Source organism: Falco biarmicus, chromosome 3, assembly GCF_023638135.1.
Source record: "Falco biarmicus isolate bFalBia1 chromosome 3, bFalBia1.pri, whole genome shotgun sequence".
In the NCBI taxonomy this organism is placed as follows: domain Eukaryota; kingdom Metazoa; phylum Chordata; class Aves; order Falconiformes; family Falconidae; genus Falco; species Falco biarmicus.
Window position 1 is genome coordinate 21,720,197 of NC_079290.1, and position 14,576 is coordinate 21,734,772.

Below are 14,576 nucleotides of genomic sequence, written 5' to 3' on the forward strand. Positions count from 1 at the left end.
AAAAGTCTTTTTAACCACTCTCTCCTTTATGGTACCGCTGATTTTCATTCACTCGCACCATTTCTGCCAGGTTTGCTTTCCCCTCATGCTGGCGAGGCGGACCACAGGCGTGCAGCAGCCTGGTTGCATGGGTGGGTGGCAGCGCTTGGATGGCACAGAGCCTTCTCACGGTCAGGCAGACAAGGCATCATGGCCTCTGGCCGAGGACCTTCAGTGTGGTGAACTGCCTAGTAGTGTTTCTGGGGTGAGGAGCAGGTAATGGTTTGGTGTGGACACTGCTGGAGGTTTTTTAGGTGTGTGGCTCTTTCCTGGTTTCTGTGGGACCAGCAGTAGCGTGGTCCCATGGTTGTTTGCGAAAGCAGACAAAGGAGATGGAAGCTGGGCTGGAAACTTGCTAGGAATGGCTCTCCAGAGAAGTGAGCTTCTTTAGTCTCAGCCTGGAAAGGGACAGTCCGACTAGCCCCACACCAGCCCCTGGGCAGGAGCAGGGCGTGGGTGTCGGCATAGGGCAGGGCACGGGCAGGCAGGTGAAGGGGAGGGCAGGGCTCCTTCGGGGCCAGCACAGCTTAAGCCCATCATGAAATTGCACCCTCAGATCCTGGCTCCTGAATCTGCCCATGGCACCCTCTGCTTGACCCAGAGACAAGTCTGCTTCTGCTGAGAAGCGTCATCGAGCTTTCCTTTTGAGTTCTGTCAGGGTTCCCCTCTCCTCTGCACTGTGCTGATGTTGTGGGGGAGATCTTGAACCTCTGCATTTTGTACAAGCAGAAGCAAAAACTCCAATATATGACCAGGGGAAAAAAGTCTTCGTGTGATCTGTCAGGCAGAAATGAGACTCTGGAAAGGCCTGCCAAATCATTGATTATCAAAGAGCCCTTTTTCTAGCAAACAGTACTTACGTAAATAACTGCGTGTTTAAATGCATTTCAGTGTAGTAGAAGGAAAAAAAAAATAGTGGCAGGAAAAAGAAGACACTTCAGAGCAAATGGCCTGGTGTTTACATAGCTAAACCAAAATAATGCATGAAGGTTGGTCAGGCCCAAATGAACCCCATAAAAAGCTTTTGAGGAATTGTAAGGGTTGTGTTGGTCAGTTTGACCACATGAGGCTTCTCTGCTTAGCCATCTGTTGCTGGTGTTGTTTTGCATTGTGAATTATGTGAAAACAGGGGTGTTGCAACAAGCTAGGGATGTGGGGTGGCTCCAAGAACAAGCAGGGAGGCAGGTAGTGTTCTGTCCTCGTTAAATCAGAGCAAAACTTTCTGTTTTCTTTAGTAGAGAGTGCAGCAGGTGTCACCTGTTCTCTATTTAGTTTCATCTACATAGATTAAATTCACTTGAAAACTGCAACATTCAGAATTTTAACAAGTGTTTTGTCTTACCAAAAAACCCACAAAAAACGACCAAGCAATCTTTCAATTTTTTTTTTTGATGACCAGCAAAGTGTAGTCTCGAACTGCCTGGAACTCACTCTAGATGCTTCCTATCCGTAGACCTCTGTCCCACTCAGGCTTTGTGTACAATTTACTGAAAATAACTTTACTTCCCCCCACCCCCCCTTAAATGTAGTTCTGGTTAGGTTGTCCTGGCAAAGCAGTGTGGGCAGCCCTGGATATGTCTTTTGTGAACCTATGTAGAGGGCTCAAGAACTGCCTGCTCATTGTGTTTCTAATAACTAAACGGCCTTTAAAATACAGAAAGAACTCTACAGTACCTGTTTTGAGTGTGGCACAGTCACACATATAAATGACTTGTAAGACAGACAGATAGAAATGGTGGAAGTGGCATTTTGACAAAAGATCTGGTACTGATAATGTCACACTTAATTCTGCCCAAGTAGGAAACATGTCTTGTATTTTCTCTGGAGGTGGAAGATACTGTCTTTTTAAGACTGTTGGCTTTAAGGAGGATGTAGAAAGTCACTAGGAGAGTAAGTACATATTTTTTAAAAAGGATAGAGACAAAGAATAGCTTTTTCTCCATCTGCTTTTGAGGAAACAGTATCCTTGGCATGTACATTTTTAAGGAACAGTGGTAAGGCTATGCATACCCTGAAAAAGTGGGTTCATGTATGTTGTCCTCAAGTTCTGTGGGAATTGTGAGCAGTGGGTAGCTCTTTGAACATCAACCACTGTCTATAATCCCTTTTATAAAGTGACCCACCTTCATCCTAAAATTAGTTAGTGTTCTTTTTTTGCCTTGACTGCGTCTGGTGGAAAGATGTTTCATAGCCTCACTGCTTTGTCAGTTAAAACCCTTCCTTCTCATTTTCAGCCCAAAGTTAATCATGGCTAGTCTATTTGTTCTTATGCCAACGTGATCCTAAGCTTTTGCCTCCCTAATGTTTACTTGCTGCTAGCAATTGTGTTGCTAGTCTAAATGAGTGGCACTTCACATGTTCATATAGAGAAGAGTCCCACCTTCTATATCTTCATTACTTTTAGTTAAAATTAATCTTTTTTGGACATTTTCAATAGTTTTCTTAATGCAGTGTCATCTGTGACATTATTACTTACCTGTTTCTGCAAAAATTCTTACCTGGGACATAATAAGGCCTTTTTGGAGTGTGATTTAGATTGATTTATAGTTATGGTCAACTACTATGTTTTTTTCCTTTTTTTCCTTCTTATATCATTTACAGTTAATAAGGTGCCAGGATTGTTACTTCATAGAACATGTACTTTTCCTTACTAATTTTCATTCTAACTTACAATGTGATTTTCAGTAGTTTTCTGTATGATGTCTCAGTGCTACTCTAGATTGAAGATACCACAAACTTTGTCGTCAGCCAGTTTCCGTAGTACTTTCTGTGTAAACTCACTTGAGTATTTGTCTTGTTAGATCATCTGTGATGCAGCTGTTTGAAATGAGACTTTAGACCCTGATGGACTAGTTCAAGTGGAAAGAAGTGACTTGAGAAGAAAGTAGTAGAGTTTCAGCCTCTGCGTTGTCATTTGGCCTCAAGACCTGGCTCACTTCTTGATGAGCGTTACAAAAACTGTATAAACATAGCTATGATATAGCTGTTTTGGAGTGGGAGCAGTTAGCATATGATGCTGCTTTTCTGTGGACACAAAGGAAATTAAGAGACATTTTCCAGTCCTTGGCTACTCATCTAACCATAGGACTGCCCCTCCTGTTTTTTAATGATCCACTGTTTTATTTAAGAAGGGGGGTGGGGGTGGGGGTGGGGAAGAGGTGAAATAATAATGAAAAAATGGCATGAGAAACCAGAGCAAGAAAGTGTCTCTCTGATATTGCTGGTGTGAAGTACTTCCAGGAAGCATAAGCCAGCAACGAGCAGTTGCTGTATCTCTCTTGCAGGTCAGGCACCGCAATCCTGATCTGCTGGATGGCGCACGTTGCACTTTGTCTCTTCGCTTGTGTTTTTACTGAGGGTGTCCAAAGTGTGCAGGAGAATGGTGCCAAACCAGATATTCTGATGTGTTGTCAGGATGTTGCCAGGGGTGTGCATTTGGAGCTGTGAGCTGCAGAAGTGTATACCACAGTTTAGATGTACCCACTCTCTGATGTTTTTTTCTCATGTAGCAAAGCAAGTAAATGCCAGGCTGTCTGCTTCAGAAAAGCTGTGTTGACGCAGTATCTTATACTGATAGACTATTGTTGATTAATCTTTTGAGTTTCTTTGTGAATTAATTTTCTCTCCGTGCATTTTAATCATTTTCTCACTTTAACCTTTGTATATTTATAATTACAGGAAGCATTTCAGCTGACAGTGAAAAGAAATCCCTGTCTAGTGCTTTCTTGTGGGTTCACTGTTTCCAGCTTGCACAGCATCGTTGTGGTGGTATGAGCTTGCACAATGGTCTTCCTTTTGCTCATCTTGACGCCTAAACCATTGACATTTCCTCACTTCTTGAATCTCAGTTACAGTGTTCACAGGCCAGCTCCAGCACAGCCTAAGACAATTCCTTATTGCCCTGTTCAAGGGCCAGATTGACTTGCAATGCTGTGAATTCAGGGCAGAATGTAGAGATTAGTGGGAAGTGATTAGCAGCTGGTTACCGGCTTAAAGGACACAGGTTATATCGAAGGGCCTCTATGTACAATTGAACATGTCTGCTTGCCACGTGAACAAAAGTCCTAGACTTTGTGCACTCTTGCTATAGCTAAAATAAAAGGTGGTATCATTTCTGTTTTCTTAGAGCTTTTATGGGGAATGTGAGCAAAACCCACAGGTACAACAATGTTCCTGTTCTGTTTCCCACAGCTGTCTTTAAAGAAAAGAAAAAAAGAAAAAGGGATGTTTCTTTTAATCCAAACAAGTCTTAACATTCTCTGCCTGTGAAGAGTGAACCACTGGGTCTGCAGTGTGTAATCTATATTCCACTACCTGCTGTAGACTTGCCGTTTCATGGAGTTTGAAATTACGTTTTTTTTGCTGATTTTAATATTTTCAGGGAGTTTCTGAAGTCCAGTCTCTCTATAATGCATCCTCTCTTCCCCTCCTCCCCTGTTTCCCCAAAATCTTATGTCTTGTTCTTCTCTATTTCCAGTCATTTACAGTTATGATTGAAATTGAAACATAATGAGACATTAGGCATCGATATGTCAAGCTGTTAGAAAGATGCAAGGGACATGGTAATTTTCAGTAATTTTAGAGCCTAATCAAGTGTGTGTACACTGTCCAGATTACAGCGTACTGTTAAATCGCACAACTACCCCTTAGCTCATATGTCAGTGGTGTTCTAAACAGACAATGTTCAGTTTCAGCTAAAGAAACTACTTTTTTTTTTTTTTTTTTCTTCTGGGATTTGCAGTTTCTAGGCCCCTACTGCTTCCTGCATTTGAGCTCGGGAAGCGAGGACTGGTGGGTCTGTGTGTACGCAGTGTTGCAGGCACTGCAGCATGGGCATACCTGCAGCAGTGCCGGTGCCGTCAATGGTGTCAGAGCACGTTGCTCCGCTCACTAACAGCGCTACCACCTCCGTGCCCAACCTTTAATTATCCCTGATGCTGTGAGCATAATACAGACTTATTTGTGGGGTTGAGGTGAGACAAGCATGCCATCTTGTGAGCAAGCAAAATGGGAACAGTATGTAGGTTCTGCTGCATGTGGATGAAGAGCGAGTATTACAAGCATAGAGAGCGAGTATTACAAGCATAGTTGTTGGGCATTTTTCTTTCAGACTCAGAGGAGATCCAGAGCTGCAACAATTTGGTGTGTAATAGGATGGGAAATCAAATCAATGCTTTAGATCTGGGAGTCATAAAGAGTCATTCTATTTCTATTAATGGGGAAAGGCCTATCAAGATGCTGTGGGATTCAATGATATAAAAGGTGTTTTTTTTAAAAAAAAAAAGGAAGGCTCAAGTCTATATTTGGTTTGAAGAGTAGATTCTCATGCTGGAGAAGACCCAGGTATCAGCTACTTCACAAATACATGACTTCTGTTTCTTGCAGTCTCTGTTCCTTATGTCATGTATGCATGTATACACTCATCTTGTTATCTACATACAAATGGTTATACGAATGTCTTATGACATTTAGATTTTTATCGGTGTGATCTTGCGCTGTTCTTATTACTCACAAAAAGAGAAGCCACAGACAAGTTACAAAGATAATTTCTAATTCCTCTCATGTATTCTTATTCTTTCAATACGTACTGCTTAACAAAAGAATTGTTTTAAGAGATGCTTACATTTAATTGGCTCTGATTTCATCTCTGTCTTCTTGTAAAGCAAGGCATCTTTGCAGCATAAATCCAGTTGTACCAGATTTCAGAGGATAAGAAATTTATAGCTAATGCTAATCCCTAAAAAATGACTGTATCTATTGAGAAACATTCTCTACAGAATTATCACAGTTTTTGGGTCCTGTATCAGTTAATCAAGTAATTTTAGAAGCTGGATTCGCTCCTGACTGCTAATGGTACAAAGATCGCTTTTGCAGCCTTATGTCTTGTGGTTTATCAGATCAAACTGTTGCAGGAGTAATTATTTACTCTTGACTAGTCCCATTTTGGGAAGAATCTGCACGCTGATGTGTGGATGAAACATTTATCTCTTGAGTTGTTTGAAATAACAGTTGTGGATGTTCTGAAGCTATTCCTAGATTGGAAAATTAGAAGCAGACCTAGCTGGGATTGATTGGCATAAAAGAGCAAACAGCAACAGATTATTGATTGGGCAGCAGCTAGCTGAGCAGGATGACACAATCTATACTCAGCCAACTGGCTTACATTTGGCAGTCCTTTTGTTCAGTTGTGGTTATCTTGCCCCATCTGTGTTGGACTCTCAGCTTCTCCACCTAATTGGCTGTGTTAATTTGTAGCCCGCACCTTCAGATCTCAGGTACATCCCAAATTCCTTTGCACAAGTTGCAACATTACTTCAAAGAAGGTGCTGTTGTAGCCTCTGCAAATAATTTTGGGACTTTTTTAGACTCCAGGATGCCAGTGAACCCAGAAGTTGCTTTAATAAGTTGCTTTCTTTATAAGTGAAAACATGGCAAAAGCTTTCCATTTTTGTGGGATATATCCCCGTGCAAATCAGCCCTACATCGTTGCCGGATATTTCTTAAAACTGATGGGGTACCGGATTGGGAATTGAGGTGGCAAGAAGGCAGCTCTGAGGAGGAAGACAGGAGCAATGTGGTAAGGCTCGCTTGTGTATAGGGGATTTTTGAGAATGGAAGTATTAGCGTAATCTGTGGTTGTACCTCTATGTGAGTTATTTAAGAGAAGTTCTTCTAGATTATTATTTTTTTTTAGTAAAGGAGCATTTAGGTGTATTGTTGATGGAAAAGAGATACAGTTAATGTCCCAACCCATTTCAAAAATGTGTCTTCAGTGGGAGGAACTACTGTCCACTTCTGTTTGTTCTCTGCAGGCTGCAGTTTTCTGCTCAACTCCTGTTGGTAGTTTTAGTGCCTGTCTATATACATTGCAGCGTGCGGGTTCTGCAACCTGTGTTGTCCTTGTGTTTGTGGAAATTGCGTATTTAACCCTCAGATAAAAAATAATCAATTTCTAAATCTTTTTTGTATGTGTTTTATGATCCTGGCAATTTGCCAGAGTTTAAATTAAATTTCTGATGGCTGTATGGTTGAGGCTAATGTGAGGGCTTTTGGCACTACCCCTTCACGCAATAAAGAATCAAAGTGAGTAGAGTAAGAAATCTTCTATCAAAAGCTGAAAGCTAGATTCATAAAATCACTTATGCAGGCGTTATGAGATTTTCCCGTGGAAAGTTTATGTGGGTGTTGGGCAAAAACTGATTCAAGAACAGCATTATTTGCACTATATATATTCATCCAGCAGTCAACAGGCTGACGCTGACACCCTTTGCCAGTTTTAAAGGAATGCCACCGCTCACTACATGGAGTTGTTGCAAATCCACATCAGCGCAGTCTCGAGGAGTCTCCTTGTTCTGTGCTCTCCTTCTCTGTTTCTGACCAGAATTGAAATGGGTAAAACAGAAATCATATTCCCCAGTGAATATGGGTATCCGATACTTACGGCTATCTGAAAAATGCTTCTCTGTTTTAAAGCAGTTTCATAAAAATCATTACGGTGGAGGCATTATAAGAGTAGCTTTCTCATCTGCATTTCACTTCATTCCTCAGCTTGAAAAGAAACATAAATAAGAGATAAAAAGGGCAAATAATAGACAAACCACTCACAGTGAATCCATTTGCATTTGCTTTGGTGGTGTGTTTTTTTGGTTTTTTTTTTTCATTTTACTTTGTTTTATTTTAAGAAAGTAGCTCAGTGTTTTTGAGTCTGCGTGGGGACCATATGATATGTGCTGCAACAGACAATCTTTCCTAGTTAATAGGGATGATTCCAAAGGCAAGGTAATTCACCACTGCTTTGGCTGGAGCTAATATTGGGCTCCAACATCAGTTCTCTAATTTCTGACAAATGGCCAAGATTTCTTGAATAGGCACAGCTTTCTGTTTTGTGTAGGGCACACACAATCCACTCTTTTGTTGTGGTTGCCACTGCTGTTGTTTCTCCCCCATTCACAATGGAGAGTGGGGTTGTTTGTGCCGAGTTGAAAATCAGAGCCAAAATTCTGACTTGCTTATATTTAATGTGATGTTAATTTTTGTGATAGCCATAAAGAGTAGAAGATTTTTTTTTTAATATGGATCTCCCTGTTTCCTGACCTCCAAGTCAAGAGGGCGTATTGGTGATGAAAGTTTTATCTGTCACAGGCATATCAAGATGAGAGTTTACTGGATGATTCAACCCAAATGTATAGAAACTGTTTATATAGAGATTGCCAAACATTTTCCACTGCTTTTCTTTTTATCTAAATTCTTGAATATATTACTAAATAAAATAGTCTGTGTTTGGAATGTGTGGCTGTGGGATATATGGAAACTCAGAGCATGTGGGGGGAAGAGTTAGAATAGGGAAATATAATAGTTTTGTAAACTTCATGTGAATATAGGTACATCATATATAGATTCAAGATTCAATTTGCTGATCAAAGCATCCAAATAACTTTGGATTTAATAATGTCAGCAATGAATGCTAATATATGGAAATTAAAAAGCATGGAGCAACAATAGCTAGCCACGCTTACCAGTATTACCCTGCAGCATGTAGATTTACATTTTTTTGTTTTGTTTTGAAATCACAGTTTGGAAAATGTCTGTTCTTTTTCCCTTCTCCCATAATTCTGAATGTGGGTTCTCCTGAGCAAGCTTAGACAAGATTCAAGCTAAACAATAGGGCAACATCAGAACCTTTGAAGGCTCAGTTTGGATAGGTACCCAAACCCAAAGTCTGCTTTGATGTACATGGGCTCAACTTCTGTTGCCCTTGGTTGCCCTCTCTTACCTACGTAACTTGTGTCTGGAAACCTTTGCCAATTTTTTTCTTTTAAAAAAAAGACATTTTTGCAAACTCATGTTCATCTTGGTTCTGGTCTGGCTGGAAAAGTACTACAATAATGCCCTCTCGGGTGATGATTCAGTATTGCTGTTTCAAGTCCAGGCTGTAGACTTCTGCCTCCTTCCCAGTGCTTAGTTTTGATCCAGCTGAAAATTCAACCCCATTTCAAATGGGAGTTTTTTGCCTCTACTTGGAAACAAAATTATTTGAACTTTTCTGGAAGGCTAGCCAAAAGCATCCTCTTTCTCCCTTCCATCTGCTCTTCTTCTCCCAGATAATTGTTGGTTCCATTTGACTGAAGTTTTGATTGGGCAAAGGAAATGTCATGACTTTCCTTCATATTGCAGGCCTCACTTGGCAGAAAGGTACATCACAATCTTGCTTCTGTCAGAGTCAGTGGAGCTTTTGCCATTAGCTTCAAGGGAAATAGGATCAGTCCATTGTATTCTTAATGCAAAAGAACAAATGAGTCACGTCTTGTATCCATACTTGATTGCTCTTGCCTAGGAGCCAGGAGGTCACCTTCTTCTCTCACTTTTCATCTCAAGGTAGCATTGAGCTTGCTTCTGCCTATACAGTCAACTGGGATTCAGTTCTGAGTCATTTGCAAACCCTAAACTCCCATTGTCTTCAAAGGACATTTGGATTACAAAGAACGTTGAGTTTACTTAGGCTGAAAAGAAATTGAAACATGTGAGATCACCACACCTACCAGTAGAGTTTGGAAAGACAGTGGTTGTTTACCCTAAAGACAGGATGAATAGGGAGGATGCGATAGATGCGCTCACAGCTTAGAGGATCTTTGATTCTTCCTAGCACAGAATGGAGAGGAAACTCTACTCCATTGACAAGAAACACATTCAAAATGCTTAAAATATTTGCTCTATTTTAGTTCATAATTAGATTGTAAAGAGAGCTACAGGATGTCACTGATATCAGGATCTTCGTAACGTTCAGGTAGATACTGGACACTTCTATTGGAAGTGGGGATATGCAGACCTATTTCACAACAAATTGTAGAACGTGAGATAATTAAAGACTATAAACCCTCTTACTCTTCAGAAAGTCAGCCACTGTCTAAATGTTGAGGAGTAGGAGCGATTTATTTTTCACGGAGGTAGGTGATTCTGTATCTGTCCAAAGGCAGTTGAAGCTTCTTTGAAGGATCTGGTTTTGGCTGCTCTCCAAGTCAGAACACCAGGCTAAATGGACCTCTGGTCTCATCTAATAGGGAATGTTCTACAGTCCTATGAAGTGTAACAGCAGCAAATTAATAGAATAACCAGAAGATTCAGTGAGGATGGCAGGGCTCGCCTAGGAGGTGTCAGTCCTGGCAGAAGTCAGTTATTTTCTTGCAGTAAGCAAATCAGGCTAGATTCTCTTTGCTGTGCAGTAACAACAACTTGGGGAGCATGCAAAGCAGCATCGATACATAAAAATTAAACTTCTTTGAATACACAAAGCTGAGTTTAGATAAATGCAGAACAGAGAAGCAAAGGCACAATATTCTCTGAAAGTGTGTCCTTTTAATGGTGTTTTGGAAGCTAATTTGCATACAAATAAAATGTCAGTTTATCCCATAACTGTCATGATAAATTAGAGCATTTAGACTTTTGCATGAGGTGCTCTTTCTGTACCTTATTAAATTACAGGATCTTGGCCTTTTGCCAAGCACTAGGGTGATGCGCTCTCTACTGAAATACATACGGGAGAGGAGAGGGATGTGCACCTGGACATTCAAGAGAAACCAGGTTCAGTCAGTAGCTAAGAGCCCTGCCTGCATGTCACTTTGAACACCTCGATTTTCGCGACTATCCATAGGTAGTTTTGTTTATCCATACCATGGCAGTGATACTAATTTTCCTGTTTCATTCAGAAGCTGTGTTGAGGTTTAATAGGTTGTCATGTTTACAGAGCATTTTTAGATCCTCGGTTGGAAGCCAGGGCAAAGTGAATCTTTGCCTTCTTGGGCTCCCCCATCCTGGATGGATGGCAGCGGCGGTCTGGTAGGAAAAAGCTCTCTGCAGCAGGCTGGTCAGAAATGCAGAGCAGCAAACGGCCATGCTCAGGCATCCTTAAATGAAGGCAGTTTTAGAATTCTTCATTTTCGTTACAAGACACTGTAATATTCCATGCCATGTCACCTCTTTAGACAAATCACCTTTTGACTTCAGTTTCTTCTGAAAGTGTATGCACGATTACCCTGGTAGTGAGCTTAAAATGAAGTAAGTGTCTAGAAGTAGGCTCAACCAATCTGTTTTGAAATGCCACTCCTAAACTCTCTGAAATGACCAAGTGTCTGTTTTGTACCCATAGAAAAAGTTAGATTTATTCCAGTGGCTAGGTGACTAGTAATGTGTGCTGTGCTCTGAAGCATATGGTAATAGAAAAGATCATTCTGAATTAATTTGATGTGAATTAATTAGAGATTTATTTGATGAGAGTTGTTTGAAGGTGATGATACTTTGTAGCTGAACAGGATTTAAGATGTCCGAAAGTGCACCTTCAGAGATTTGAGAACAATCAATGTTGGGAAAGTAAATGTAAATGGGAAGGAGCAAGCTTGAACAGACTGCAGCTTTTTTTCACTTGTCTCTTTGTTGTAAACTTTGTGGGAAAAAACCTGCAAAAAGCTCTTGGCAAATGGGTAATCACACTGAAGAGTCTGAAAATGCAGAAGAGAGGCAATGAAAAACAGTAAGTGTTTTGCTATAATACTGCTCTGCTAGTGTGATGTACAAAGCATGATTTTCTCCTTGCATTTTCTAGACTGATGAAGCTATCATAATTGCAGTGGAGCATGCAGAGCGTAGAATATCAAGCAGATACATTTTGACCAAATACTATGTCTGATCCTGCCAGTTTTTACTGATACGAGGAGGCATGTTGTATTCTAAGCAATCCCAGGCAGGAAGGAGTGGCCACGCGGTTTTAGGGCTTGTAGAAAAACTTACATAGCTCAAAAAGTCCTTTGGGAATTGGTTTGTCACTTGCTTAGCGCTGTGATGTCCCCTGTCTTGTATGATGTGTTTGAAGACCCTGGTGCCAAAGGGCGAGGAGGTGGTCTTGTTGAAGAGGGAGTTGCTGGTCATTAAGCTTATTCTGCCCTCCCATGGTTCAAGGCCTGATTCTGGAGTTCCTTACACAAAAGGGGTTGTTCTTCCCTTCTCAGCAGAGAGAGGTTAGGGCCAGGTATTGGGTTTGTTCTTGCTCTGAGAAGGGCAAACAAAGCTGGGGGAGAAGCATCGTGTGTGACTGCCTCTAGTTCTGCGTCCCAGCTGGAGATGGCAGGGATGTGAAGCTGTACATGTCTCTTTTCTGTCATTTCACTGTTGGAGCGTCCATGAGGGAAGGTGGAAAGATGGGAGCTTTAGCCAGTCCTGTACCACTGTGTCTGAGCCTGGGGCTAGTCTGCATCTAATGTGCTCTGACTTTCAGTGAAGGCAGCAAGTTCACCTGAAGTTTCCAGTGTGTTTCCAGATTATTATTATTATTTTTTAAAAAATGCCTAAATTAGAAAACATACAGGTCTTTGAGCTGTGGGCTGTCCTGATTAGCTTGTTTGCTCTCTGGTTGCACTGGGCGCAGTCTGGGCCAGCCCCGGGATGGGCTGTGGTGCTGGGCTGGGTGCAGGGTGGCTCCCCAGAGACCGAGCCCACCGCGGGGACGGTTTCCCACAAGTTCACTCTCTGAGGACAGGAGCTTTCTGGCTCGAGAGCTCGTGTGCCTCACAGCTGCTCGGTTGTTACATGGAGAGCAGGGAGAAGGCTCCAGATCGGTTAGGACTTTATGTGCTTGATAGAAGCCGACACTTTGAACACTTAAGGGTTTTTTATATAAAGCACAGCAGACAGCCTTTGTAGCCTATTTATGTGTAATAAGCTGGGGTTTGTTTTGTGCCTTGTTTTTTGTCTGGGGTTTTTTTTTGTGTTTTTTTTCTTTTTTTTTTTTTTTTTTCCCTGCGAAAGAAAAAAATAAAAAAGGAGAGAGAAATTAAAACCACAGCAGTATTTTCCCATGCGGCTATAGTGAGTATCCTGCCATCTCACATGATCGCTGTCCTGGTGGGGTGGAGTGTGGGAAGGTGTCAAAATATGTCTCTCAATTTTTTTTTTTTTTTTCTTAAAAGGGAAAGCCAGATGCGTGCCAAAAGCCCTGTTCCCTTCTCTAGCCCTGCAGTAACAAACTACATGAGTGTATGTTATTAAGATGATAAGATTAAATTTCTAGCTACTAACGTGCTATCACAACAGCAAAGGGGGAAAAAAAAGATCTTGAAAAAATTATGAAAATTAGTCTGACAGTCTCCTTTTAATAATAAGATCACTCCCAACCCCAACAGACAGTGTAGGCTGGAATTCCACAGGGCTTTTTTGTGGTCCTAATGATTTTAATAATACTTTGTGCTATGTAGCACCTTTCATTAGAGGATCACAAAGTGCTTTACAGTCACTAATTAATTAAGCCTCACAACACTCCTGTGAGATAGGTAAGTATTAGACATATATTAAGCTGAGACACTGAGAGTTAATGATTTTTTGCTGCATTATTCTGGCAAAATGATTGATGTTTAAGCGCCGTATGTGCATTATATGTCTGTGTGTGGGTGTGTAATATACATGAGTGTAAAAGTATTAATTTTACTATCCCTTAACAAAGAGGACCTACTTGAGCCTGTTGAATATAAATGTGTATTTTCATTTAACTTTTTGTTGCTGCAGCATATTGACTGATAATATCACAGTCTTCATAGACCCTTGACTCAGTTTGCTCTTCCTCTGCTTGTGCATCTACTTGTACAAAGATAGTTAGTGGCATCTCAAAATTCAGACATCTTTCTAAATGTATTATTCTCTTACAAAGAGCATATGACTAAGATCTGACCTAAACCTGCAGCACAAGCACAAGGCAACAACCATAATGTTGCAATAGGCTTTGATGACAAGTCATTGCGTTCAGTAAGTAATGAGCAACAGCAGTGACCCATTGCGGGAGCTGATGATTAGCAGGTAATTAGCCATTATCTTCACCAGGCATAAGAAACTATTGATTATCAGAATTTGCTTTTTCTTTTCCTTTTTTAAATGAAGTGCAGTAGTCACTATGGTAATTTTTTTATCCTGAATTACAAGCTGATTTTAGAAGAAGATTCCACTTTTTGCTTCCAGGGATAAACTGATAGGAATGAGTGTTGAACAGAAAAGTCTGTATCTTGCAGATGTATGAATTGTGCAGATTAGCCTTGGTGGGTTTTGAGGGAAACAATATATAGCTATTATTATTATTTCCACTTTAAAATAGCGGAGAGTGATTATATCGGGTAAAAAAGATACCCACGTGGTTTAAAGATAATTTCAGCATAATGAAAGTAAGATACTAAACCTTGGATTATGGAGCCCAAAGACAAGTTCAGCAACTTGAGCCTTAGCCAGAGTTCTCTTCTCTCAAGAACTCCCCTCATTCACATCAGGCTTAGTAATTCTTTTATTTTGGGAAGATAATTTCCAGTGATGAAAAGGTAGTGCCAATGGCTGTTCATCACTCTTTACCAACATCCAACAAACGTGCTTATTACTGCAACGGCATTTTTGAGATGTTGGAAGTTGCCCACTAACAACGACAGTGACACAGCTAAATTTGTTTTAAGTGGGCCATGAGGCAGCCAGCTGATGGTAACTTCCAATTGCTCACGGCAGGATGTGGGCCAGTT

The 14,576-nt window shown here is 40.9% G+C and overlaps 1 protein-coding gene across 5 annotated transcripts in view; it reads left to right on the plus strand.

The window, feature by feature from the left end:
- TRPS1 (transcriptional repressor GATA binding 1) overlaps nt 1-14,576 on the plus strand; it is a 216,960-nt gene that overhangs the window by 24,833 nt on the left and 177,551 nt on the right. The gene's annotated exons all lie outside the window — the stretch shown is intronic.